Genomic DNA, 27,481 nt, shown 5'->3' with positions numbered 1-27,481 from the left:
GTCCACAACTTCTTTTTGATTGAACTCAATTGATGTTCAACCCATCAATTTGCAAAGTGGTTTAATTTTTGCATTTGTTGGTTTGAGAAGACAAATATTTGTCAGATTTGGAAGAGTGAATCCAAAACTTAACATATCAGTTTCTTTCTGATGACAAAATTAAACCACTTTTTGCATTGCTTCGAAGTTTGGAACAACATTTTAATTGTTTATTTAATTGAGTGTATATAAATTGTTTTGTGTAAATGTGTGGCACTGGATCTGTACCAGTCATTGAATCTTTACATATCTCTTGAAATTGTTTGACCTGTTGAAAAAGCCATCACAACTAGGGCATCAAAAACACTTGAAAAAACGATCTAAATCATTTGTTTGAACAAAAAATCTGATTGTTGAATCGCAATAGTTTAACGAGTTTGTCAAACATTCTAATACTCAAAGAGCCAATTCTCTCACGTGATACCCATCTTGTACATCAAAACCGTAAATGAAGATGTTGCATCCGATCATAAACCCCCCGAATGTTTTCAGGACCATGTCCAGACTTTGATAAAAAAAATCCAGCCTTTTATTTAGGATCATGTCCACACTTTGATAAAAGTATCTAGAAGTAGGAGAATCAAGATCCTTGCGCCCATTCATATACCTTGCTCATGTTCGAAAGAGACATTAGTGACACTTGTAAAGTTGCTCGTCTTTGTTTGACGAAAGACAATTTACAGAACGAGTTCTTAGTAAAATTTCAGGTAAGAAAGAGCCTGGACACTCAATTGGGATGTTTTTGAGCACTGCAGCTAAAAATGTAACATTGGTAAATAACCTAAATCTCCACTTTGAATTCTGTCGTTCTTGGGTATATTGCTCCGTGATATCAAATTTTTCAACTTTTCCCTGGATAGTAATCATTTCGGCCTTTTTACACAGTAAATACAGTTTTTCAAGGAAAGTATTGTTTTTGTGTGCATAATAGTATCAATATACCCCGGCTCCGACACTACAAAGAAAAAATCCAAGAGGAATTTTGATTTTGTTAGCGGAATCCAGCTTATTGAATACTTCATTCGGCTTTTCGTTGATCAATTTAGTATCTAATTTCAAAACTTGGAAGTTAAACACCTTATGTGTCCCGTTTCTCATTTCTTAGTCCACCGGAAAATGTTGAAAAGCACTCAACTCCTCTTTGAATTTTTCTCCATCTTCTTCTTCCTCCTCCACACTCTTGTTCAAGTCAGGCCTCGTATCGCTTTTTTGCTTAGCTTCCGTTGCTTTGCTTCGTTTTCCTTGGTTCAATATTGGTGAAGAGAGTAACTCCTTTTTACAAAAGAACAAACCATTTACAATTTAGAAGTTGAGGGTGCATGCTTCTTCGCCAATTGATATTTCATTTCTTGTTGATTGTTGGTGAAATAATTACAATCAGGGCAGGAAATTACTCCTTTAGAACAGTTTTTCCGTTGTCGAGCAGCGTTTTGGCAAATTTACACAATTCCACAGTCTCCACAGTTTTTTTTCTCGTTGCGGTTAAGAGCAGGCGTTATCTAAAAATTTTAACTGGGTTTTTAGAATAGTTCCAATTTAATTATTTGCAGGCCGAATGAAATAAATGAAAAAAATTTCATTTTTCTTTTCGCTAAATGACGAAGAGTAAAACTTGAAATAAAAATCAATTGACTGTTTCTGATTGGCGAAGTAATTAATGATTTAATCCAATAAAATAAGCGTGTGTATAATAACAATGACGTCACCGCCCACGCAATTTTCCTTTCGTGCTAATGACAATATTGCCTACAAAATTTTCCAACAGAAACGCTAGAATTTTCCAGAAAAAATTTTAACCATTCAAAAATCAGTAGTTTCCAGACATTACTTTGGAAGAAGTTTAAATATTTTAGAAAAATGTCAGTTTAAAACATTTGAATGTCCTGGAGTTACTCTACATGAAAAAAGAAAATTTTCCGTGTGATTTCCGTATTAATGAAATAAATCTTGATTCTTTCTTTTTTCACAATTTTTGGACGCTTAGGTTGTCCAAAATAGAATTTTCCGACTTATTAAAAGCCTATCCGGGAAACTTACTCAACCAAAAAGTTTATTTTTGAACCGAGTTTTGAGTATCAAAGCGTTAAACTTACTGCTGAATTACACTTGAAGAGTAAATAAAATAATATTTATTTTGAAAAATTTGAAGTTAATAAAAGTTGTATGATTACATTTCAAAGACTCTTTTCATCCGCTACCCGATTCCCATTTTTGTCCAAACGCCCCAGCAAAGTTCTTTGTTACTTCAATTCTTAGAAGATTTTCAAATTTCAAAACCTTGCTTGATCAGTTTTGAAATGAGATTTTAAAAGTTTTGCATTAAAGAATTCATCAATTTTTAGCCAACCTCTCATATTCACTTCGAATTTGAAGAAATTGACTATCTACTCAAAAGTCAGAAAAGTCTCATTGCTTATAAAAAAATATTAGCTGTTACATATCATAGTTTTTTTCTTTTGTTATTCATATTGGCACTTTTCTTAGTTTTGCAGCAAAGAACCTGTGGGCATTTATTTTGGCAATTTTGTTTGTGTTTGATTTAGTTTATTTCGAAGAATTGATTCCTTAAAAGGCGAGTCTTTTTCTGATTGGATACGGAAACTTAAGATAAATGGACAATTTTTGTGGTTGGAAACGACAAACTGAACAAATTATCTTAAATAGAACTTTATTCCTGATTGGAACTAAATGGATTTTTACCAATACAACCAGCGGCGATGAAGGAAATACGAGCTTTTTGCTCCCACGAGGGATATCAATGTTTTGAGAACTCAGCTGCTCGACAGCTCTCTGATTTGTAAATAGTTTAGTTGTTGTCTTTTCCTTTGTACTTTTATTTTTTTTCTTTTATCTAGTAATTTAATTTTTGAAAAATAGTAACGAAGAGATAATGTAGGAGGACAAAGAAAAATTTGTTTAAACATTTTTGCGAGCGAGATAAAAATTCATATTAGTCTTGCAATTTGCAAAAACTTTCACAAAATTTTTTGCATCTTTGTTAAACAATCAAAACAACTTTTGATTCTTGCAAAATTTTTCACGATCATTGATCATTAAGAAAAACAATCTGTGTGTGTATGTTGATCCAAAAAATCAAAATGCAAGAAAACATTGTATTAAGATAGCAAATACCACTCAAAGTCATCAATATCGAAATTTTTTGAGCAAAAACTTGATTAGTGTTTTACAATGGTGTTTTACGTTTTCAATATGTGCATAAGAAACAAATTAGTTAGATTTTTGCTTGTTTTTCGAAAACCACGAAAAACTTCGTTCTAACAGAAAAATGTATAAAATTTCTTGTCAAAATTTCGAAACAGTTTTGCATCTCGCAACATTTGTCATAAAAACTTTTGCACCCATGTAAAAAAAAACTAAAATTTTCACGGATTTAACAAGAAATTTAACAATTGTTTGGTGCACTGTTAATAGATAAATTTTATTAATTTCCTTGTTCTAAACTTGATTTTTAATAAGTACATTTTTTAAATGTATGATGATCCAAAACATCAGAAAACAATGTATTAAGGTAGCGAATAGCACTCAAAGTCATCAATAGCGAAATATTTTTAAATATTATTTAATTTGTTTTTAACAAAAATTTTTATTTGCTTTTTTGCATATGCTTAAGAAAAAAGATGTTTGATTTTTGAATATAATTTTTGAAACCCCACAATAAAACCTGCATCATAGAACAAAAACTACATGAAATTTTTCCACTTTTGTTGAAAAAATTTAAAGAATTTTTGAATGAGGCAAAATTTTTTCATATTTTCAATCACAAATCTAGAAAACTCAAAAAAATTGCGCATTTTTGGCAAAATTTGATTAAACTATTTGTAATTTAAAGGAAATTGTAACAAATTTTTCTTGTACTGTTAATGATTAAAAATTTTTAACTCTTTGTCCCTAAGTTGATCCTTAAAAAATCCAATTTTCCATTTTTGTTGAAAAGACTAATCAGAAAACAATGTATTAAGACAGGGAAAAAGCACTAAAAATCAATGAAAAAAACTTTTCAATAAAAATACAACAAAAGATTCCTAAAAATATTTTAGGTTTTTTGGATATGTATAAGAAAAGAGAAGTTAGGATTTTGCATACATTTTTTGAAAAACCGCGAAAGAACTTGCGTTTTACAAAAAAAAACATTCTAATTATTTTCGAACACTTGTTATAAAATTCAAAACAATTTTTGAACCTTGCAAAATTGTTTGCATTCTTTCGCACCTTGTAAAAAACTAACAAAATTTTTGTTGCATACTTGTTGAAATAACCAAATCAATTTTTGCGTCAAGCAAAAAAATTCTGAGTTCGTTTTTGCACTCGTCTTAACAACTACGTAAAATGATAAAATGTTTATTGAGACAAACATTTAAATTTGACATTTGCGAATTTAAAATGACACGTTCCTATTTACAGAACCATCAATCTAACAATCAACAATTTTCAACAAATAAAAGTAGAGTTTTGAATTTTTCGAGTATTTTCCAGAAATGTTACCCCGAGCATCTGGGTAGACGCAAACTTTAGAACAGAGCTTATAATTGAAAGTTTTTTTTTGGCAACATGTTTGTAAGATAATCAAAAAGGGAATCAAGAAAATTATATAGAAGAGTGAAAGTTTCTACCATAGAAAATGAAGTCAAAAACTTATTGAACTTACACCTAAACAGCTAGAATTTTATAAGAAGTTCTTACAAAATAAATTCTAGAACCTTCCAACATTAGAGATAATCATTAAAAAATCATCCAATCAGAGCTTCACAACAAATTTAAGATTTTAAGATTAATGAATTAATTTGTTGGTTTTAGAATTTTTCATATTTTTTTCTGTAAACCTAAATCAAGATACCCAATCAAATACAAAAAAACGTGTCATTTTTTTAATAAAACCTTCCTTTTTTAGAAAATCTTCTAAAGTTAGCTTCTTTTGAAGCTAGCAAAAAAAATCCTATTCTAAAAAACTTTTATGCACAAAAAATCTGCCAATCTGATTCGACAATATGCTTTTTTTTAATCGAAATGAGGGAAGTCTTCGGAAAAATTTGACTCATATCAGATATTTTTTGAGAGAATATCAGCAAAACTTACTTTTAGCTGGTAATCAGATACATCTGATAAGATTTTGTTTCATTTTATTCGAAAATCTCATGTTTATTCAAATCGTACCGAATTGCAGAATTACACCCATTGCACGTATGGTAAACCTAGTTACCTTTTTAACGGAAGCTCTGTCATAATGTCAGAAGACGTAACTCAGCAGGGTGATCCTGAAGCACCACCCCCTTTTTGCGGAAACAATTCATACACTAGTCAAACAGTTGGAGTCGAAAATTGACGGAACTCAGCAGGGTGATCCTGAAGCCCCACCCCTTTTTGCGGAATCAATTCATACACTAGTCAAACAATTGGAGTCGAAAATTGACATCTGGTTTTGTCAATTTTCCAGATGTCAATACCAGATGTCAATTTTCGATTCCAACTGTTTGACTAGTGTATGAATTGTTTCCGCAAAAAGTTACTGCATTCAGTTTGAAATTGATACCGAATCTATCAAGATTCTCAACAGTAAAAAACATCTAAATACCAGATGTCAATTTTCGACTCCAACTGTTTGACTAGTGTATGAATGGTTTCCGCAAAAAGTTACTGCATCCAGTTTGAAATTGATACCGAATCTATCAAGATTCTCAACAGTAAAAAATATCTCACAGTCTAGTGAACAAATTGTCATAGATCTGTCGGAATGGAGGAAACTCGAGAGTAAAAGATTCAGAGAATATAGAAAAGAGTTATCTTTGTCTATGAAACCTTCGATAAAAAAGACGGGTGTTCAAATATTTGAAAAAAAAAAAATTTTAACTGATGTTTCGGATCTGAGATATGGAAAAAGTTTTCATTTGCTTACAATGAAAATTTACAATAAATGACAGTTTTTGAAGAAATGGTTGAGTTTGAAATCTTCTACAGCAATCGAAAGAAGTGTTTCAATTTTAAGATTTCCTTAAATGGTTGGCAAAATTGATAATATTTTGTTAGAGAAAGGACATGAAAGAAATAAAAATGACTCAACAAATGATTCTGAAAAAAACATGGTGGGCCACATGGGGAAAAAAGTCAACGAAATCGAAAATTAACTCAAAATTTATTTCAAATAGACGTTTTTTTACACTTTTAATAAAAATTCCTATTTGGATGTGTTAGGTTTTTTCTTCTAAAAATATTTATAAGAATTCAACAGTGCAATTCACTAAAAAATCTTTAAAATAAGTTTATTATTTCATCACGAAGCTTATATACTCACTATGTCAGAAAAAAGATCATCAATAAAACAATCAATTATTTACAAAAAAAAATCAAGTTCATTGTTTGAGTTTTGAACTTTTCGAGCTCTGTCCTGAAACGCTGAATCCAGAGTTTGGGCGGAAGCAAGACTTTTATTGGAACTTAGATAATGTCTTTTGCACTTTTTCCGAACGAGTCGTTTCCTTCCAGTGTTATGCTGAACTGCTCGACTAAGCTGATTGAATACTTCTCCAACGATGCAACAAAGCTTGTGTAAAATCTGTGTTTATACAAGTTGCAAAGATGGTCCATTTTTTGATAAATGTATTGATATTTATCAAATCTCAGAAAAAATTGATTGACCGGGGGTTCCTAATAATGTTAAATTGAACTTGCAATTATCCAAGAAACAAACAAAACTGTGAGTAGACACGCTATAATCTTGCGTTACGATGTAGTTTTTGTAAAACGCGTAAAAAAAATAGTGATAGTTCATTTTATTCAGAATAAAAAATGGTGAGATCTTGACAGAGTTTTCTTGAGAATTTTGGATTTATATTGTAGAAATAACGCCTACGCAATCTCCATATATGGAATTTGCATACACAAAATTCCATATTTGGTATCACTTCCAAACCAGGAAATCACGATGACTCATACTGCTTACTTCTATTTTCATTTCATCTCAAAATCATTTCTCCTCGTCCTCATCTGATCGGTTCGCTTATCAAAATTGTAATCCAGAAAAGACACTAGTCCCAGTTAAAATAATTTTTCAAAAATTCAAACAAGAACTGGGAGATTTTTTTGGTCTCAAAAATCCTACATGGGGCAAATTTAATTCTGAACCATGCGTCCAACTAATCAAGAAACATAAATTGGGACACTTCAAAAAACACTAGCAAGTCTATCTTGGAGAAAAACAAGGAGAGAGGATATCAGAAATGCGGACTACTGTTATTCATGATTGGACTGAAAATGTTTTCTTCGCAACAGAATCCCCGCAAACAGAATCCCCGCAAACTACAAATTTTTCGCAACAGAATCCCCGCAAGCTGGCAACCATGGAGTTTTTACTGAAGATTAAGGATTTTCGGATCGATTTCCATTGAAAGTTTCACGACAATTTAAACTCTTTTGTTGCTGGTTTTATCATCAATCGGAACCTGTGAATGTGACAGAACAAGAGTAGTGATGAAAAAACTGTAAATTTGTTACTAGAAGTTTTTCAAAATTAGTGTATAGACTTTGCAGATTCAGTAAAAAATTATTATTCAAAGTATTTTCTACTATTATTATATTAAAAATATATCAATTTTACCTCCTCATGGAGTGGTTTTTTGAGACTGCTGAGCACATAATACAACTCTATGTTGACAATACTTCTTCTTGATTTGATTAGTAAGTTCTTCGCTGCTATATGTATAAAAGTTACAATTGGAACACTTTAAAACGCCACAGTGCTTTCAAGGTCTTGATGCGTGTAAGCGAGTGTATTCTCTGCCACATTCAAGACATGCAACTCGTTCGTTTCTATTCAGTGACGGCATCTCAATAAGTAGAAAAAGAAAGAATTGGAGATTTAGAAATTTTCAGAAAAGAAAAGTTGAATAGCCTCAAAAAATGAAAAAAATTGAATACAAAAAGCAAATTTCTTACCCAATTGATTTTAACGTTAAAGAAAATCAGAGTGGATTTGTTCTTTAGCTTAGCTGAAAGAAAATTTATCCAATCTAACCATGGAGTTTTCGAGAGTTTTGCTATCAACCAATCAGAATCGAGCATCAATTGTAAGGAAATTTTAGTCTTTTCTGTTATCAACCAATCAGAATCGACTTTCAATGGTCAGGGAGTTTTTAATAAGTTTAGTGTCAATCAATCAAAACTGAGTTTTACTTCTACTGGATTTTTCTACATTTTTGATATCGTTTGTAGTATTTGTGGTAATAACCAATCAGAATGAAGTTTTCACAGATTTTTAAATACTTTGTAGCTCAGAACCAAACCATGTTTATGAAACTTCACAATCAATCAATTTAATTGAATTGTTCTAACATAACTGACATATACAATTGACAACAAAGTGAGATAAATGAGATTTCTTGTCTGGTTTATACTGTTTTTTTGATGCTCAATTCAAATTTTGAAACTTCGATCAAAATTTTTTCGATTGGTTCTATTTCTAACCAGTGAAAAGAGAAATTACCAAAACATACATTTTGAGTATTTTTTTTGGTATATTGTAATCTAGACAACCGGAAATTTTTTAAATTTGGATAGTCTTTGGATAGAAGTTTATTTTAAATTTGGATAGAAGTTTATAGAAATATAATCTGACAAATCTAGATTTTGCATTTGTATCAAATTCAAAACAGTAATCAAAATGATGTTCCTTGTCTTCAATTTTTGTTTCATAGGCTCTTCCATTGCTTTTTTTTTACTGATCGAACTCTCAACCTGAGTTAATTATATTAAATAAAAACCTTGTTGATAAGTTTGGCAGTACTCTTCTGTTTTGAAACCTTTCTTTTTAACAAAACTACTGAACTTTCTATGTTTCTATACAAGTTAAAACTAATACAGTCTCCATCAACGTCTTCTGTCCATCACTCTTGTAGTTTTTTGTAGTAGTTCAAATGCTTTTGATAGAAACATATTTCCTACTGAAATTATTAAAGAAACTTTAAAAAAACTCGAATTGTTGTACCATTTTTACTTATTTTGTAATCAACATAAAAAGTTTTTCCCTTATTTAGAGACTGATTAGTTTTAAATAAATTCATTTAGCCAATCAAAACTTCATATTAAGGCAATTGAAAACAACCAATGAAATTCAGAAATTCGAAAATTAATGATAATGTTACAACTAACTATACATTTTGTTTGGAATTTTGTTCAAATAAGACAAATTTTAAGTAACTATTGATAAAAGCAGCAATTAAAAAAATTTTCTGCAATTTGCTAATCAGATACTGGCAAATCTATTGATAATTGGATAGTGTTTTATGTCTATTGTGATTGAATCTTTATGTTTTGTCTGACTTTTTCTCAGATATCCCCGCTCTAAATGTGCACTTCAGTGACAAAAGATAGTTTTGAACCAACAAAATTTCAATTAACAAACATAAAAAACATAACAAAGCATTACTGAGGCTTACAATTATCAACAAACCTGAAGCCTCCCATAATTTGGGACAGTTCTTTGAATTCGTTCAAAATATAGTTGACATAGGCAACTTGTTTCATTGCTTCATTCTCTTTTGCAGTAAAGAGTCGAATCTGAATGTAGGGAGGTTTGCCTACATTGTACTTCTTGAATGTGACACACACCCTCCTCATGTTGTATGTTGCTATTTTATATACTCTATTACAGATGTCCAGCTCCTGATCCATTGTTGATTCTTCGCCAGATTTGGCTTCATATATAGGTACGAGTCCGAGGTTTTCAGCATCGTGAAATATAGTTTTCCGGATTGCCGATAATGCTTCACCTTCCTTTTCGATAGACTTGTTTCGACTTTTCAAATTGTTCCAAATTGTTAATTTTTTGTAGTTGAAAGCAGGATTCAAAATAAAACTTCCATTTGTAGGATTTTTGGAACCAAACAAATCTCCCAATTCTTGTTTGATTTTTTGAGAATTCAAAATAATTGGGACTGGCGTCTTTTCTTGAGCACATTTTTGAAGAACAGGCTAATCAGATGAAGAGAAATGAGAAAAATGATTTTGAGAATAAATGAAAATGGAAGTAAAAAGTATGACTCATCATGATTTCCGTATATAGAAGTAATACCAAATATGGAACGTTTTGTTTGAAATTTCCATACACCGAAACCGCGTAGGCGTTATTTATACTATACAAATCCATAATTCTCAGCAAAAAGCATTGTTCTAGATGGCTGCTGCTATGTGTCAAGCTCTCTCCAGCTTTTGTTCAGATTATTGTATAAAAATCTCTATTTATTTCCGTTCCCAGTGGTTTTTAAGAAAAGTACATAGTAACACATGACTATTGTGTCTCTACCCACAACTTTTTATGTTCTTTGGAGAATTGTAAGTTCCATTTGATTTTAATAAGAAAATGTTTTAGCTGAATTTACGATGGAAAGGAGCCGAAAAGTTGCCTAGAATTGCAAAGAAACGACTAATTCGGAAAAAATTCACATAACTTACGATGGAAAGGAGCCGAAAAGATGCCTAGAAATGCAAAGAAACGACTAATTCGAAAAAAAACATGAGACATTATTTTAGTTCCAACCAAAAACTGGCTTCCACCAAAACTCTTGGTTCAGTGTTTCTGAATAAAATTTCGAAAAATTCAAAACTCAAAAGCTGAATCTGGTTTGTTCAACATTATTGATTGCTTTAATGATTGTCATGGTTCTGTGCATAGTGATTATGTAAGCTTTGTGATAAAATAATCAATTGTCTTCAAATGTGCTTTTAAATATTTACACTGATAAATCTTTAAAAACTAAGCTTTGGTTCAGGAACACTTTATTCAATTTAAAAAAAACCAATTTACAATTAAATGGGAAACTTGAAAAAATGTGTAAGTAAAAAATCAAAAATTGAGATAATTTTCGAGTTCATTGTCACTTACTTCTTCATGTTCCACACCATGTTTTTTTTCTAAACAGAGCTAAGTTATCCAGTTGAACCTTCAATTTTTCTTTCTTGTACCTTCGATCACGAACTGTTTCATTTTTTCGCCAATCATGTAGGGAAATTCTTAAAGGACTGAAACACTTCTTTGGATCTCTGTAGAAGATGTCAATTTCAACTATTTTTCAAAAATAGTCATTTGTAGTAAATGTTCACTTGTAAGCAAATGAAAAATCTTTCCGTTTCCCAGATCCACAATTTCATCAAAATATTTTTCATTTGAATCATATGAAAACCAGTACTTTTTTCTCGAAGGTGACTTAGACGTAGCTAATTGTTTTTCTAAAATCTCTAACTCTTTTAATCTCGAGTTCTCTCCATTCTGAAAGATCTATAATAATTTGCTCACTAGCCTGGAGTTTTTGTTAATTTTGAGAATCTTGACAGTTTCGGTACCAATTTCAAACTGGATGCAGTAACTTGCCCGTTCTATTATGATTGGCTTCAAAGTTTGAGATAGACTTCCGTTACTTCTGGAATTTTTTCTCATGTTGGTAAAATTAACTGAACTGCAGGAGATTTTCAAATGAAATGAAATGTATTTTTTTTTCAGTTGTAGATTTTGTTGAATTTCTCATAAAAAAACTGAACTCCTTCAAAAATTTTGCAACACTTTAATTGTTGACTTTAATTGTTTATGAAGGATTTTTTGGATTAAAAATTTTTTGTTGACTAAGGTTTTTCAAAAAGGAAGAATTTCATTGGAAACTATTCCTAATATTTACAACCTTGGTTGCGTATCTTTATTTAGATTTCAAAAACTAGCAAAATAACTAAAATCCACAATTTTTTTTCATCAACCTTATCACCTTAGAGTTAGTTCTGGAATTTGATTGGTTAACTTTTTAAATGATAAGGCAAAATACGCATTATTTTAATGTAAGCATGTTGACTTATTGCTTAAAAAACTTCTATATTGATGACTTTCATCGCTATTCCCTATGTTAATACCTTGGTTTCAATTGTTTCTGATCAACAGACATGCAAAAATTAGTTTTTTGAAGGATTAAATTTTGTACAAAAATTTCAAAAAGATTAGTAATTAACTGAACTGTGCAAGAGAAATTGTATTAATATATTTCGGCAAGATGCTAAAAGTGTTTTGATTTTTTCTACAAATTGCGAAAACTGTTACATTTAAGGGACTGAAACACTTCTTTGGATCTCTGTAGAAGATGTCAATTTCAACTATTTTTTCAAAAATAGTCATTTGTAGTAAATGTTCACTTGTAAGCAAATGAAAAATCTTTCCGTTTCCCAGATCCATAATTTCATCAAAATATTTTTCAAGCGTATACCAATTTCAAACTGGATGCAGTAACTCGCCCGTTCTATTATGATTGGCTTCAAAGTTTGAGATAGACTTCCGTTACTTCTGGAATTTTTTCTCATGTTGGTAAAATTAACTGAACTGCAGGAGATTTTCAAATGAAATGAAATGTATTGTTTTTTCAGTTGTAGATTTTGTTGAATTTCTCATAAAAAACTGAACTCCTTCAAAAATTTTGCAACACTTTAATTGTTGACTTTAATTGTTGATGAAGGATTTTTTGGATTAAAATTTTTTTGTTGACTAAGGTTTTTCAAAGGGAAGAATTGATTGAAAACTATTCCTATTATTTACAACCTTGGTTGCGTATCTTTATTTAGATTTCAAAAACTAGCAAAATAACTAAAATCCACAATTTTTTTTCATCAACCTCATCACCTTAGAGTTAGTTCTGGAATTTGATTGGTTAACTTTTTGTGGTTATTTGTAGAATTTAGAAGATTGAGAAAAGTCTAGAAGTGAATGTGTCATGACTTCTTATAAAATTCAAGGATTTAATCTGTAGATTCTAAAAATTAGAAGATTCTACAATTTAATAAACAATGACGTCAATTTCTCTGGTGGAAAGATTCCACAACTTTTGCTGTTCTATAAAAGTTAAAGTGTAATGACGTCAATTTTTCAGGTGGAATTACTTTTTTTATTACCTAAACAATTCAAAAGACGCCTTCTTAGCTCTGTAGAGGAATCTTGTCAGACCCTCTGAATGGCTTTTTCAAATAATTTTTCTTATGTTAATTGAATATTTGTTACAATAATCTTGTCAAAATTAATTTTTTTCCAGCTTGAACAGTTTTCAACATATAAATGTAAATACTTTTTTTTTACTTGTACCAAAAATTCTCTCAAGAGTTTTTGCAAAATGCAAAAAAAATCTAAGAATTTTTTTGTAAAATGCACGTTTTTTCTTGGTTTGTTCAAAAATTATGTAAAATTCTAACTTAATTTCTTAAATGATAAGGCAAAATACGCATTATTTTAATGTAAGCATGTTGACTTATTGCTTAAAAAACTTTTATATTGATGACTTTCATCGCTATTCCCTATGTTAATACCTTGGTTTCAATTGTTTCTGATCAACAGACATGCAAAAATTAGTTTTTTGAAGGATTAAATTTTGTACAAAAATTTCAAAAAGATTAGTAATTAACTGAACTATGCAAGAGAAATTGTATTGATATATTTCGGCAAGATGCTAAAAGTGTTTTGATTTTTTCTACAAATAGCGAAAATTGTTACATTTTTTTCGACAAATTGCAAAATTTGGTTCACTTTTTCAACAGAATACGAAAAGTGTTTCAAGTTTTTCAGCAAGATGGGAAAGTGTTTCAATTATTTCAAGCGTATGCGAAAAGTGTTTCACTTTTTTCGTACAAATGCGAAAATTGTTTCAGTTTTTTTGCCAAAATATGAAGAGTCTTTTAATTTTTTTGACAAAATGCGAAAAATGTTTCAATTTTTTTGACAAGATGCGAAAAGCGTTCAATTTTTTCGACAAGATGCGAAAAGTGTTTTACTATTTTTGACAATATGCGAAATGTGTTTCTCTTTTTTGACAAAATGCGAAAAGTGTTTCAATTTTATCTACAAACTGCGAAAATAGTTTGAATTTTTTTTGATCAGATTCAAAAAATATCAGGTAATTTTCACTTGTGTACAATTGTTGTATTGTTTTTTTTCCATATTATGTGTGCAAAAAAAATAATCGAGTTTCATAACATGTGTGCAAGTTCGGAGCACTAAATTAAGTCTAGTTTTCATTGAACTTCCCTGAACTTCTCATCTATTCTCAGAATCAAAATGAAATTAAAGGAATTAATTGATTACAAAGAATGAAGTTAATGCCAAACAACAATTCTTTACAAAAAATTTTGTTTAAGGAGCTGTCGAGCAGCAGAAGAGTTCTAGAGGTTCTCTATAGAACCCAGAGCTGGACGAGGTTGTAGTGGTTGTTGTGGAGTTGGAGGTGTCATTGCTAATAAGAGACCCTCATCTTCATCTATTGTGATGGGGTTTTCGGCTGATCCTGCTTCCTCCCAAGGAAAGAGGAAGGCGTCGATTGGTTGAGCCACAAATCTTGAGTCAGGAATCTCGGGGTAGTTCATTCCCATTTGATCAGAAACTTCCTCCATCATTTGCATTTCTTCAAGTTGGTTCTCTGTCATGGGTACTTGTGTCATATGATGCTCGTGAAAATCCCTTCGCATCATTTCCACCATGTGCCAGACTTGGATTGGGACGCCCATTCGTGCCACAAAATCTCCAGAGACTGTTTCTCGCACATGAAATTGTACTAGATCAGGCGAAATTTTTACAGAGTACATGAGGTTGCTGTTTTGCACTGAGAAGATCATATTGAACACTAAATTGAGTTAAAGAGTAAAAACAAAAAGAGCTGAGAGAGGGGTAGCTGATGGAAGATAAGTTGAAATTAAGGTATTTACAGCTGAGAGAGGAGGTAGTTGACGGTGGTTTAGTTGAAAATAAAATGATTTTTAGTTAAAAGTTAGGGGTACCTTCAACTCGATTGTGTGGGTTTAACAAATCAGAATTGATTTTCCTTATTTGAATTGTAGTCGTGTCCAATCAGTTTTCAGTTTCCTTTTATGGAATTCTTGGATAAAAGTCGTTACCAATCGGTTACAAAGCTCTATTTTAGGCATTGTCGTTTCCAATCACAAAAATGTTCCCTTTTGTTCTAGTTGCCGTATCTAATCAGAGGAACTTATTAAGGGATTAAATCTCCCAAATAAGTAAGAATATACACAAAAGCAATTGCAAAAATAAATAACCAAAAGTTGTTTGCTGTAAAAATAAGAAAAACTTCCGGCCGATATACGTAACAAAAGAATAGCGAACAAGTAGCATTTCCAATTTTTGTTCTTCAAGTTAGTTGAATTTGTTATATGTAATCAATGAAAAAATGCTAATTTTTGAGTAGATAGTCAATCTTTCTGATTTTGATGTAAATATGTGAGGATAACTCAAAGTTGATGAGTTTTTTAAAGCAAATCTCTGGAAATCTGATTCCGAACCGAATCAAACAGGATTTTGAACTTTAAAAATCCTTAAAAAAATGAAGGAATAAAGAACTTTGCTGGGGAGTTTTTAAAAATTTGGGTGTTGCGTAGGGAATAAAAAGAGTTTTTGATATATTATTGTACAACTTTTTGATTATTTTCAAAATCTCAATAATAAACCTTGTGAGGTGTAATTCAGCCGTAAGTTTAAAACTTTGATACGAGAATTGTATGTTCCATTTGGTTTTAATAAGAAAATGTTTTAGCTGAATTTACGATGGAAAGGAGCCGAAAAGATGCCTAGAATTGCAAAGAAACGACTAATTCGGAAAAAATTCACAACTTACGATGGAAAGGAGCCGAAAAGATGCCTAGAAATGCAAAGAAACGGCTAATTCGAAAAAATACATGAGACATTATTTTTGTTCCAACCAGAAACTGGCTTCCACACAAACTCTTGGTTCAGTGTTTCTGAATAGAATTCGAAAAATTCAAAACTCAAAAGCTGAATCTGATTTGTTCAACATTATTGATTGCTTTATTGATTGTCATGGTTCTGTGCATAGTGATTATGTAAGCTTTGTGATAAAATAATCAATTGTCTTCAAATGTGCTCTTAAATATTTACACTGATAAATCTTTAAAAACTAAGCTTTGGTTCAGGAACACTTTATTCAATTTAAAAAAAACCAATTTACAATTAAATGGGAAACTTGAAAAAATGTGTAAGTAAAAAAACAAAATTGAGATAATTTTCGAGTTCATTGTCACTTACTTCTTCATGTTCCACACCATGTTTTTTTCTAAACAGCGCTAAGTTATCCAGTTGAACCTTCAATTTTTCTTTCTTGTACCTTCGATCACGAACTGTTTCATTTTTTCGCCAATCATGTAGGGAAATTCTTAAGGGACTGAAACACTTCTTTGGATCTCTGTAGAAGATGTCAATTTCAACTATTTTTCAAAAATAGTCATTTGTAGTAAATGTTCACTTGTAAGCAAATGAAAAATCTTTCCGTTTCCCAGATCCACAATTTCATCAAAATATTTTTCATTTGAATCATATGAAAACCAGTACTTTTTTCTCGAAGGTGACTTAGACGTAGCTAATTGTTTTTCTAAAATCTCTAACTCTTTTACTCTCGAGTTCTCTCCATTCCGAAAGATCTATAATAATTTGCTCACTAGCCTGGGAGTTTTTGTTAATTTTGAGAATCTTGACAGTTTCGGTACCAATTTCAAACTCGATGCAGTAACTCGCCCGTTCTATTATGATTGGCTTCAAAGTTTGAGATAGACTTCCGTTACTTCTGGAATTTTTTCTCATGTTGGTAAAATTAACTGAACTGCAGGAGATTTTCAAATGAAATGAAATGTATTTTTTTTTCAGTTGTAGGCTTAGTTGAATTTCTCATAAAAAAACTGAACTCCTTCAAAAATTTTGCAACACTTTAATTGTTGACTTTTATTGTTTATGAAGGATTTTTTGGAATAAAAATTTTTTGTTGACTAAGGTTTTTCAAAAGGGAAGAATTTCATTGGAAACTATTCTTATTATTTACAACCTTGGTTGCGTATCTTTATTTAGATTTCAAAAACTAGCAAAATAACTAAAATCCACAATTTTTTTTCATCAACCTCATCACCTTAGAGTTAGTTCTGGAATTTGATTGGTTAACTTTTTGTGGTTATTTGTAGAATTTAGAAGATTGAGAAAAATCTAGAAGTGAATGTGTCATGACTTCTTATAAAATTCAAGGATTTAATCTGTAGATTCTAAAAATTAGAAGATTCTACAATTTAATAAACAATGACGTCAATTTCTCTGGTGGAAAAATTCCACAACTTTTGCTGTTCTATAAAAATTAAAGTGTAATGACGTCAATTTTTCAGGTGGAATTACTTTTTTTATTACCTAAACAATTCAAAAGACGCCTTCTTAGCTCTGTAGAGGAATCTTATCAGGCCCTCTGAATGGCTTTTTCAAATAATTTTTCTTATGATAATTGAAAATTTGTTACAATAATCTTGTCAAAATTAATTTTTTTCCAGCTTGAACAGTTTTCAACATATAAATGTAAATACTTTTTTTTTACTTGTACCAAAAATTCTCTCAAGAGTTTTTGCAAAATGCAAAAAAAAATCTAAGAATTTTTTTGTAAAATGCACGTTTTTTCTTGGTTTGTTCAAAAATTATGTAAAATTCTTAATTTCTTAAATGATAAGGCAAAATACGCATTATTTTAATGTAAGCATGTTGACTTATTGCTTAAAAAACTTCTATATTGATGACTTTCATCGCTATTCCCTATGTTAATACCTTGGTTTCAATTGTTTCTGATCAACAGACATGCAAAAATTAGTTTTTTGAAGGATTAAATTTGTACAAAAATTTCAAAAAAATTAGTAATTAACTGAACTGTGCAAGAGAAATTGTATTGATTTATTTCGGCAAGATGCTAAAAGTGTTTTGATTTTTTCTACAAATAGCGAAAATTGTTACATTTTTTTCGACAAATTGCAAAATTTGGTTCACTTTTTCAACAGAATACGAAAAGTGTTTCAAGTTTTTCAGCAAGATGGGAAAGTGTTTCAATTATTTCAAGCGTATGCGAAAAGTGTTTCACTTTTTTCGTACAAATGCGAAAATTGTTTCAGTTTTTTTGCCAAAATATGAAAAGTCTTTTAATTTTTTTGACAAGATGCGAAAAGCGTTCAATTTTTTCGACAAGATGCGAAAAGTGTTTTACTATTTTTGACAATATGCGAAATGTGTTTCACTTTTTTGACAAAATGCGAAAAGTGTTTCAATTTTATCTACAAACTGCGAAAATAGTTTGAAGTTTTTTTGATCAGATGCAAAAAATATCAGGTAATTTTCACTTGTGTACAATTGTTGTATTGTTTTTTTTCCATATCATGTGTGCAAAAAAAATAATCGAGTTTCATAACATGTGTGCAAGTTCGGAGCACTAAATAAAGTCTAGTTTTCATTGAACTTCCCTGAACTTCTCATCTATTCTCAGAATCAAAATGAATTTAAAGGAATTAATTGATTACAAAGAATGAAGTTAATGCCAAACAACAATTCTTTACAAAAATTTTTGTTTAAGGAGCTGTCGAGCAGCAGAAGATTTCTAGAGGTTCTCTATAGAACCCAGAGCTGGACGAGGTTGTAGTGGTTGTTGTGGAGTTGGAGGTGTCATTGTTAATAAGAGACCCTCAACTTCATCTATTGTGATGGGGTTTTCGGCTGATCCTGCTTCCTCCCAAGGAAAGAGGAAGGCGTCGATTGGTTGAGCCACAAATCTTGAGTCAGGAATCTCGGGGTAGTTCATTCCCACTTGATCAGAAACTTCCTCCATCATTTGCATTTCTTCAAGTTGGTTCTCTGTCATTGGTACTTGTGTCATATGATGCTCGTGAAAATCCCTTCGCATCATTTCCACCATGTGCCAGACTTGGATTGGGACGCCCATTCGTGCCACAAAATCTCCAGAGACTGTTTCTCGCACATGAAATTGTACTAGATCAGGCGAAATTATTACAGAGTACATGAGGTTGCTGTTTTGCACTGAGAAGATCATATTGAACACTAAATTGAGTTAAAGAGTAAAAACAAGAAAGAGCTGAGAGAGGGGTAGCTGATGGAAGATAAGTTGAAATTAAGGTATTTACAGCTGAGAGAGGAGGTAGTTGACGGTGGTTTAGTTGAAAATAAAATGATTTTTAGTTAAAAGTTAGGGGTACCTTCAACTCGATTGTGTGGGTTTAAATTGATTTTCCTTATTTGAATTGTAGTCGTGTCCAATCAGTTTTCAGTTTCCTTTTATGGAATTCTTGGATAAAAGTCGTGACCAATCGGTTACAAAGCTCCATTTTAGGCATTGTCGTTTCCAATCACAAAAATGTTCCCTTTTGTTCTAGTTGCCGTATCTAATCAGAGGAAATTATTAAGGGATTAAATCTCCCAAATAAGTAAGAATATACACAAAAGCAATTGCAAAAATAAATACCCAAAAGTTGTTTGCTGTAAAAATAAGAAAAACTTCCGGCCGATATAGAATAGCGAACAAGTAGAATAGAATAGCGAACAAGTAGCATTTCCAATTTTTGTTCTTCAAGTTAGTTGAATTTGTTGTATGTAATCAATGAAAAAATGCTAATTTTTGAGTAGATAGTCAATTTTTCTGATTTTGATGTAAATATGTGAGGATAACTCAAAGTTGATGCTTTTTTTAAAGCAAATCTCTGGAAATCTGATTCCGAACCGAATCAAACAGGATTTTGAACTTTAAAAATCCTTAAAAAAATGAAGGAATAAAGAACTTTGCTGGGGAGTTTTTAAAAATTTGGGTGTTGCGTAGGGGATAAAAAGAGTTTTTGATATATTATTGTACAACTTTTTGATTATTTTCAAAATCTCAATAATAAACCTTGTGAGGTGTAATTCAGCCGTAAGTTTAAAACTTTGATACGAGAATTGTATGTTCCATTTGGTTTTAATAAGAAAATGTTTTAGCTGAATTTACGATGGAAAGGAGCCAAAAAGATGCCTAGAATTGCAAAGAAACGACTAATTCGGAAAAAATTCACATAACTTACGATGGAAAGGAGCCGAAAAGATGCCTAGAAATGCAAAGAAACGACTAATTCGAAAAAATACATGAGACATTATTTTTGTTCCAACCAGAAACTGGCTTCCACACAAACTCTTGGTTCAGTGTTTCTGAATAGAATTCGAAAAATTCAAAACTCAAAAGCTGAATCTGATTTGTTCAACATTATTGATTGCTTTATTGATTGTCATGGTTCTGTGCATAGTGATTATGTAAGCTTTGTGATAAAATAATCAATTGTCTTCAAATGTGCTCTTAAATATTTAGACTGATAAATCTTTAAAAACTAAGCTTTGGTTCAGGAACACTTTATTCAATTTAAAAAAACCAATTTACAATTAAATGGGAAACTTGAAAAAATGTGTAAGTAAAAAAACAAAATTGAGATAATTTTCGAGTTCATTGTCACTTACTTCTTCATGTTCCACACCATGTTTTTTTTCTAAACAGCGCTAAGTTATCCAGTTGAACCTTCAATTTTTCTTTCTTGTACCTTCGATCACGAACTGTTTCATTTTTTCGCCAATCATGTAGGGAAATTCTTAAGGGACTGAAACAATTCTTTGGATCTCTGTAGAAGATGTCAATTTCAACTATTTTTTCAAAAATAGTCATTTGTAGTAAATGTTCACTTGTAAGCAAATGAAAAATCTTTCCGTTTCCCAGATCCACAATTTCATCAAAATATTTTTCATTTGAATCATATGAAAACCAGTACTTTTTTCTCGAAGGTGACTTAGACGTAGCTAATTGTTTTTCTAAAATCTCTAACTCTTTTAATCTCGAGTTCTCTCCATTCTGAAAGATCTATAATAATTTGCTCACTAGCCTGGAGTTTTTGTTAATTTTGAGAATCTTGACAGTTTCGGTACCAATTTCAAACTGGATGCAGTAACTTGCCCGTTCTATTATGATTGGCTTCAAAGTTTGAGATAGACTTCCGTTACTTCTGGAATTTTTTCTCATGTTGGTAAAATTAACTGAACTGCAGGAGATTTTCAAATGAAATGAAATGTATTTTTTTTTCAGTTGTAGATTTTGTTGAATTTCTCATAAAAAAACTGAACTCCTTCAAAAATTTTGCAACACTTTAATTGTTGACTTTAATTGTTTATGAAGTATTTTTTGGAATAAAAATTTTTTGTTGACTAAGGTTTTTCAAAAGGGAAGAATTTCATTGGAAACTATTCCTATTATTTACAACCTTGGTTGCGTATCTTTATTTAGATTTCAAAAACTAGCAAAATAACTAAAATCCACAATTTTTTTTCATCAACCTCATCACCTTAGAGTTAGTTCTGGAATTTGATTGGTTAACTTTTTGTGGTTATTTGTAGAATTTAGAAGATTGAGAAAAACCTAGAAGTGAATATGTCATGACTTCTTATAAAATTCAAGTATTTAATCTGTAGATTCTAAAAATTAGAAGATTCTACAATTTAATAAACAATGACGTCAATTTCTCTGGTGGAAAGATTCCACAACTTTTGCTGTTCTATAAAAGTTAAAGTGTAATGACGTCAATTTTTCAGGTGGAATTACTTTTTTTAATACCTAAACAATTCAAAAGACGCCTTCTTAGCTCTGTAGAGGAATCTTGTCAGACCCTCTGAATGGCTTTTTCAAATAATTTTTCTTATGATAATTGAATATTTGTTACAATAATCTTGTCAAAATTAATTTTTTTTCCAGCTTGAACAGTTTTTAACATATAAATGTAAATACTTTTTTTTTACTTGTACCAAAAATTCTCTCAAGAGTTTTTGCAAAATGCAAAAAAAAATCTAAGAATTTTTTTGTAAAATGCACGTTTTTTCTTGGTTTGTTCAAAAATTATGTAAAATTCTAACTTAATTTCTTAAATGATAAGGCAAAATACGCATTATTTTAATGTAAGCATGTTGACTTATTGCTGAAAAAACTTCAATATTGATGTTTTTCATCGCTATTCCCTATGTTAATACCTTGGTTTCAATTGTTTCTGATCAACAGACATGCAAAAATTAGTTTTTTGAAGGATTAAATTTTGTACAAAAATTTCAAAAAGATTAGTAATTAACTGAACTGTGCAAGAGAAATTGTATTGATATATTTCGGCAAGATGCTAAAAGTGTTTTGATTTTTTCTACAAATAGCGAAAATTGTTACATTTTTTTCGACAAATTGCAAAATTTGTTTCAATTTTTCAACAGAATACGAAAAATGTTTCAAGTTTTTCAGCAAGATGGGAAAGTGTTTCAATTATTTCAAGCGTATGCGAAAAAAGTTTCACTTTTTTTGTACAAATGCGAAAATTGTTTCAGTTTTTTTGCCAAAATATGAAAAGTCTTTTAATTTTTTTGACAAAATGCGAAAAATGTTTCAATTTTTTTGACAAGATGCGAAAAGCGTTCAATTTTTTCGACAAGATGCGAAAAGTTTTTTACTATTTTTGACAATATGCGAAATGTGTTTCACTTTTTTGACAAAATGCGAAAAGTGTTTCAATTTTATCTACAAACTGCGAAAATAGTTTGAATTTTTTTTGATCAGATGCAAAAAAATATCAGGTAATTTTCACTTGTGTACAATTGTTGTATTGTTTTTTTTCCATATTATGTGTGCAAAAAAAATCGAGTTTCATAACATGTGTGCAAGTTCGGAGCACTAAATTAAGTCTAGTTTTCATTGAACTTCCCTGATTTCTCATCTATTCTCAGAATCAAAATGAAATTAAAGGAATTAATTGATTACAAAGAATGAAGTTAATGCCAAACAACAATTCTTTACAAAAAAATTTGTTTAAGGAGCTGTCGAGCAGCAGAAGAGTTCTAGAGGTTCTCTATAGAACCCAGAGCTGGACGAGGTTGTAGTGGTTGTTGTGGAGTTGGAGGTATCATTGTTAATAAGAGACCCTCATCTTCATCTATTGTGATGGGGTTTTCGGCTGATCCTGCTTCCTCCCAAGGAAAGAGGAAGGCGTCGATTGGTTGAGCCACAAATCTTGAGTCAGGAATCTCGGGGTAGTTCATTCCCACTTGATCAGAAACTTCCTCCATCATTTGCATTTCTTCAAGTTGGTTCTCTGTCATGGGTACTTGTGTCATATGATGCTCGTGAAAATCCCTTCGCATCATTTCCACCATGTGCCAGACTTGGATTGGGACGCCCATTCGTGCCACAAAATCTCCAGAGACTGTTTCTCGCACATGAAATTGTACTAGATCAGGCAAAAATTTTACAGAGTACATGAGGTTGCTGTTTTGCACTGAGAAGATCATATTGAACACTAAATTGAGTTAAAGAGTAAAAACAAGAAAGAGCTGAGAGAGGGGTAGCTGATGGAAGATAAGTTGAAATTAAGGTATTTACAGCTGAGAGAGGAGGTAGTTGACGGTGGTTTAGTTGAAAATAAAATGATTTTTAGTTAAAAGTTAGGGGTACCTTCAACTCGATTGTGTGGGTTTAACAAATCAGAATTGATTTTCCTTATTTGAATTGTAGTCGTGTCCAATCAGTTTTCAGTTTCCTTTTATGGAATTCTTGGATAAAAGTCGTGACCAATCGGTTACAAAGCTCTATTTTAGGCATTGTCGTTTCCAATCACAAAAATGTTCCCTTTTGTTCTAGTTGCCGTATCTAATCAGAGGAACTTATTAAGGATTAAATCTCCCAAATAAGTAAGAATATACACAAAAGCAATTGCAAAAATAAATGACCAAAAATTGTTTGCTGTAAAAATAAGAAAAATTTCCGGCCGATATACGTAACAAAAGAATAGCGAACAAGTAGCATTTCCAATTTTTGTTCTTCAAGTTAGTTGAATTTGTTGTATGTAATCAATGAAAAAATGCTAATTTTTGAGTAGATAGTCAAGTTTTCTGATTTTGATGTAAATATGGGAGGATAACTCAAAGTTGATGAGTTTTTCAAAGCAAATCTCTGGAAATCTGATTCCGAACCGAATCAAACAGGATTTTGAACTTTAAAAATCCTTAAAGAAATGAAAGAATAAAGAACTTTGCTGGGGAGTTTTTAAAAATTTGGGTGTTGCGTAGGGGATAAAAGAGTTTTTGATATATTATTGTACAACTTTTTGATTTTTTTTTAAAATCTCAATAATAAACCTTGTGAGGTGTAATCCAGCCGTAAGTTTAAAACTTTGATACGCAATATGTGGATCAAAAGTAAACTCTTTGATTGAGTAAGTTTCTCTGACGAGAACTTTACTTAGTCGGATAACTCTATTTTGTGCAATGAAAAGGTCAAAAAATCTATAAAAAAAGCAAGATTCAACATCTATTTCATCAATAAGAAAATCAATTGGAGTTTTTTCTTATTTCTTGCAAAGTAACTCGATGAACTTCAGATGTTTTTTGATAGACATTTTTCAAAAAATGATTATTTTTTTTTAAATAAAAAACAGTTCACTTTTAGAAAATGCTGGATTCTGATTGGTTGATTTCCAACAATCAGTGGTACCAAAGAAGTATTCAATTCTGATTGTTTGATAGCAAATTTGTTGAAAAATCTATGAGAAGTAGAACTCAGTTTTGATTGCTTGACATTAAATTTATTAAAAATTCCATGACCATTGAAAGTCGAATCTGATTGGTTGATATCAGAAGAGATAAAAGTTTCCTTATAATTAATGCTCGTTTCTGATCGGTTGATAGCAAATTTTTTGAAAACTCCATGGTTAGATTGGATAAATTTTATTTCAGCTAGGTTCAATAGCAAATCCATTCTGATTTTCTTTCACGTGAAAAACAATTTGTTAAGAAAATTGCTTTTTTAATCATTTTAATTCATTTTTTGAGGCTATTCAACTTTTCTTTTCTAAGAACTTGGGGCATTCTAAATTTCCAATTCTTTTTTTTTCTACTTCTTGAGATCCCGTCATTGAATAGAAACGAAAGAATTGCATGTGTTGAGTGTGGCAGAGAATACACTCGCTTACACGCATCAAGACATCGAAAGCACTGTGGCGTTTTGAAGTGTTCCAATTGTAATTTTTATAGATATAGCAGCGAAGAACTTACTAATCATATCAAGAAGAAGCATTGTCAACATGATGTTGAATTAAGTGCTCAGCAGGCTCAAAAAAAACTCCAAGAGAAGGTAAAATTGATATATTTTTAATATAAACATAGTTGAATCTGAAAAGTCTATACACTAATTTTGAAAAAGTTCTGGTAACAATTTTACAGTTTTTTCATCATTTTTCTTGTTCTGTCATATTCAAAAGTTCTGATTGATGATAAAACCAGCAACAACCGAGTTCAAATTGTCGTGAAACTTTCAATGGAAATCGATACGAAAATCTTTAATCTACAGTAAAAACTCAATTGGTTGCCAGCTTGCGGGGATTTTATTGCGATAACTTTGTAGTAAAAATGAATCACATACGCTATTGGGTGCTTAAGCATTTGTTAAAATACTAAAAAAACTGGATATTTATAAAACATCGATTAATTGAAAGATTTTGCCTTGTGACTTTTTTACAAGTTTTCCGTGCTTAGTGATTGTAAAAGAAATCATAGTCTAGTGCGTAGCAGATATTGGGGATTGATTTAATAAGAATGATGATTTTCTTTTGCTGTTTTCTACGATTCAGAAAAGAAATTGATAACTGACCTGGAAAATGTTTGTTTTGCTAACATTTGAAAATTTCAAGATCATAATATACATCATTCTCAACCAAAAATATACTTCAAAATAGGAAGTCAGATTTAAAACAGCAACATACAGTTATAGGTCGAGAAAATAAATTAAAGTTTTTTAAAAGGGATTTATGTTATTATTCTGCTTCGGATTAACAAACGTTTGTTGAAATCATACATTTTTCCCTCTAAAACTCAATTTTCAAATAAAACTTTGTTCGAATTGGATTAAGTTGGAAGATAGTCCATGAAGCAGAAACTGAGAAAAAATCAAATTGAGATAGAAACTCAATTCAACTCATTAGGAGTTTAGAAATTTTTTTACTAAAATTTAGCTCAAATAATACATCTTGAGAAAAATCCAACAAAAAAGTGTAATGTTTGGAAAATTTTCATTCATTTGATATACTAGGTTAACTTATATGAAAATTCAGATTTTTTGAAAATAATTTGTTGTGAAGTAGGCCCAACTCCAACATCTTTTGGAAGATGACACATGACGCATAAATCAAAAATTTGCTTTCAAGATCTACATTTCATTCTTTTGGATTGAAAATTTTGATGTAGAAAGATTTTTAGAGAAAATGATTTAGAGCCTGCTGATTAATTCTAAACAAATTATGTATGAACCAGATGTATGATCTCTTAATTCATTGAAAAAAAATTCAATTAGACACACAGTAAAAAATTAGTTCTGTTTAGCTTAATTTTCTTTTTTCAATTAGAAAATTACGTTGAATTATAGATTTTTTGTGCTTAATAAATTTTGCAAAACTTTTAATTGGTTACAGTTTGCACCTTGACTTCTTTTCCTTAATCGATGTTTTAGAGAACAAATCTTTTAAATGATATAAATATTGCAGAAATATGGAATTAAGTTCCCTTGCGTATTTCTACTTCCGAAGGTTTTGCAGGTTATAAGCAAAAGAGCTGCTCTTAATTTATTCTAAGAAATCAACGGAAAAATACACTTTTATATTTTCAAATTAATCATATGCTTTCGAATGCTTAAAATAGCCCCTATTCTTTCTCACTTCGACATTTTTGAAAAAACTTCCCACAAAAATTAAGAACAAAAAGCGATTTACAAACGTTTTTGCAAGAAAAGTGATTGTTGATGATTCGAAAAGTTGGGTTTTTGCTAAAATAGTTTGCTGTAGCAACTAAACAAGGGAATTTAAAGGAGAACATGTACAATTTACATGGTATTAATTAGACGTTATCAGTTCCATTTTTATCTCTGCCAATAAATTGTTTGTTCAATTGATACTATTTCTCCTAAATTCCTCAGTTCTGACTAAGTTTTCTTGCAAAGTGAGTTCAAGTGCGAAAACATGCAATAAGCAGAAAGCAAGAAGAAGCTTAAGACATAGAAAATTTTAACGGAAAATCCATCAAAATTATGTTGTAGAAGCAACAGAGAGACAATCATCAGTTTTGAAGAAGGTTTTGTTGAATATCCTACAATCCAAAATAGTTAAGAGAATTATACCACGTTTTTAGTCAATTTTAGCAGTTCAATTTTCTTCTTTTTTCAATGATCTGAAATTTATCATTAATAAAAATGTTACAAACGTCTCTGAAGTTGTAATTTTTGTACAAGTTTGAGTTATTCTTTGGGAAAAAACTGAGGAGAAGCTGGATCATGGAGTTTGATCTAGAAATTTCAATGAATATTGCTCTTATTGTTCAATTGAATTGAAGTTCCTAGGTGAATTCCTCTTGAATTGAACAAAAATTAGTTAATTACACGAATGAAAGGTTAAAAATGGAAAACTTTGGATAGATTTGATTAATTTTTACTTTCTCGAAAATTACGATTAATTACCTTATTTTCCCGAGAAATCGGAAGTATCATAATTGATTCAATTAATATGA

The 27,481-nt window shown here is 30.6% G+C and overlaps 1 protein-coding gene across 1 annotated transcript in view; it reads right to left on the bottom strand.

Annotated features, from left to right (window-relative positions):
• LOC134848245 (surfeit locus protein 4-like) overlaps window positions 1-25,521 on the bottom strand; it is a 284,837-nt gene extending 259,316 nt beyond the window's left edge. Inside the window, exon 1 of the mRNA XM_063865629.1 lies at window positions 25,512-25,521. The gene's annotated coding sequence lies outside the window, so the exon portion shown is untranslated. The remainder of the gene's footprint in view (window positions 1-25,511) is intronic.
• Window positions 25,522-27,481: the final 1,960 nt, after the last annotated feature.

This window comes from Symsagittifera roscoffensis, chromosome 6 (assembly GCF_963678635.1).
Source record: "Symsagittifera roscoffensis chromosome 6, txSymRosc1.1, whole genome shotgun sequence".
NCBI lineage: Eukaryota > Metazoa > Xenacoelomorpha > Acoela > Convolutidae > Symsagittifera > Symsagittifera roscoffensis.
This window is presented reverse-complemented; position numbering and strand designations above follow the sequence as displayed.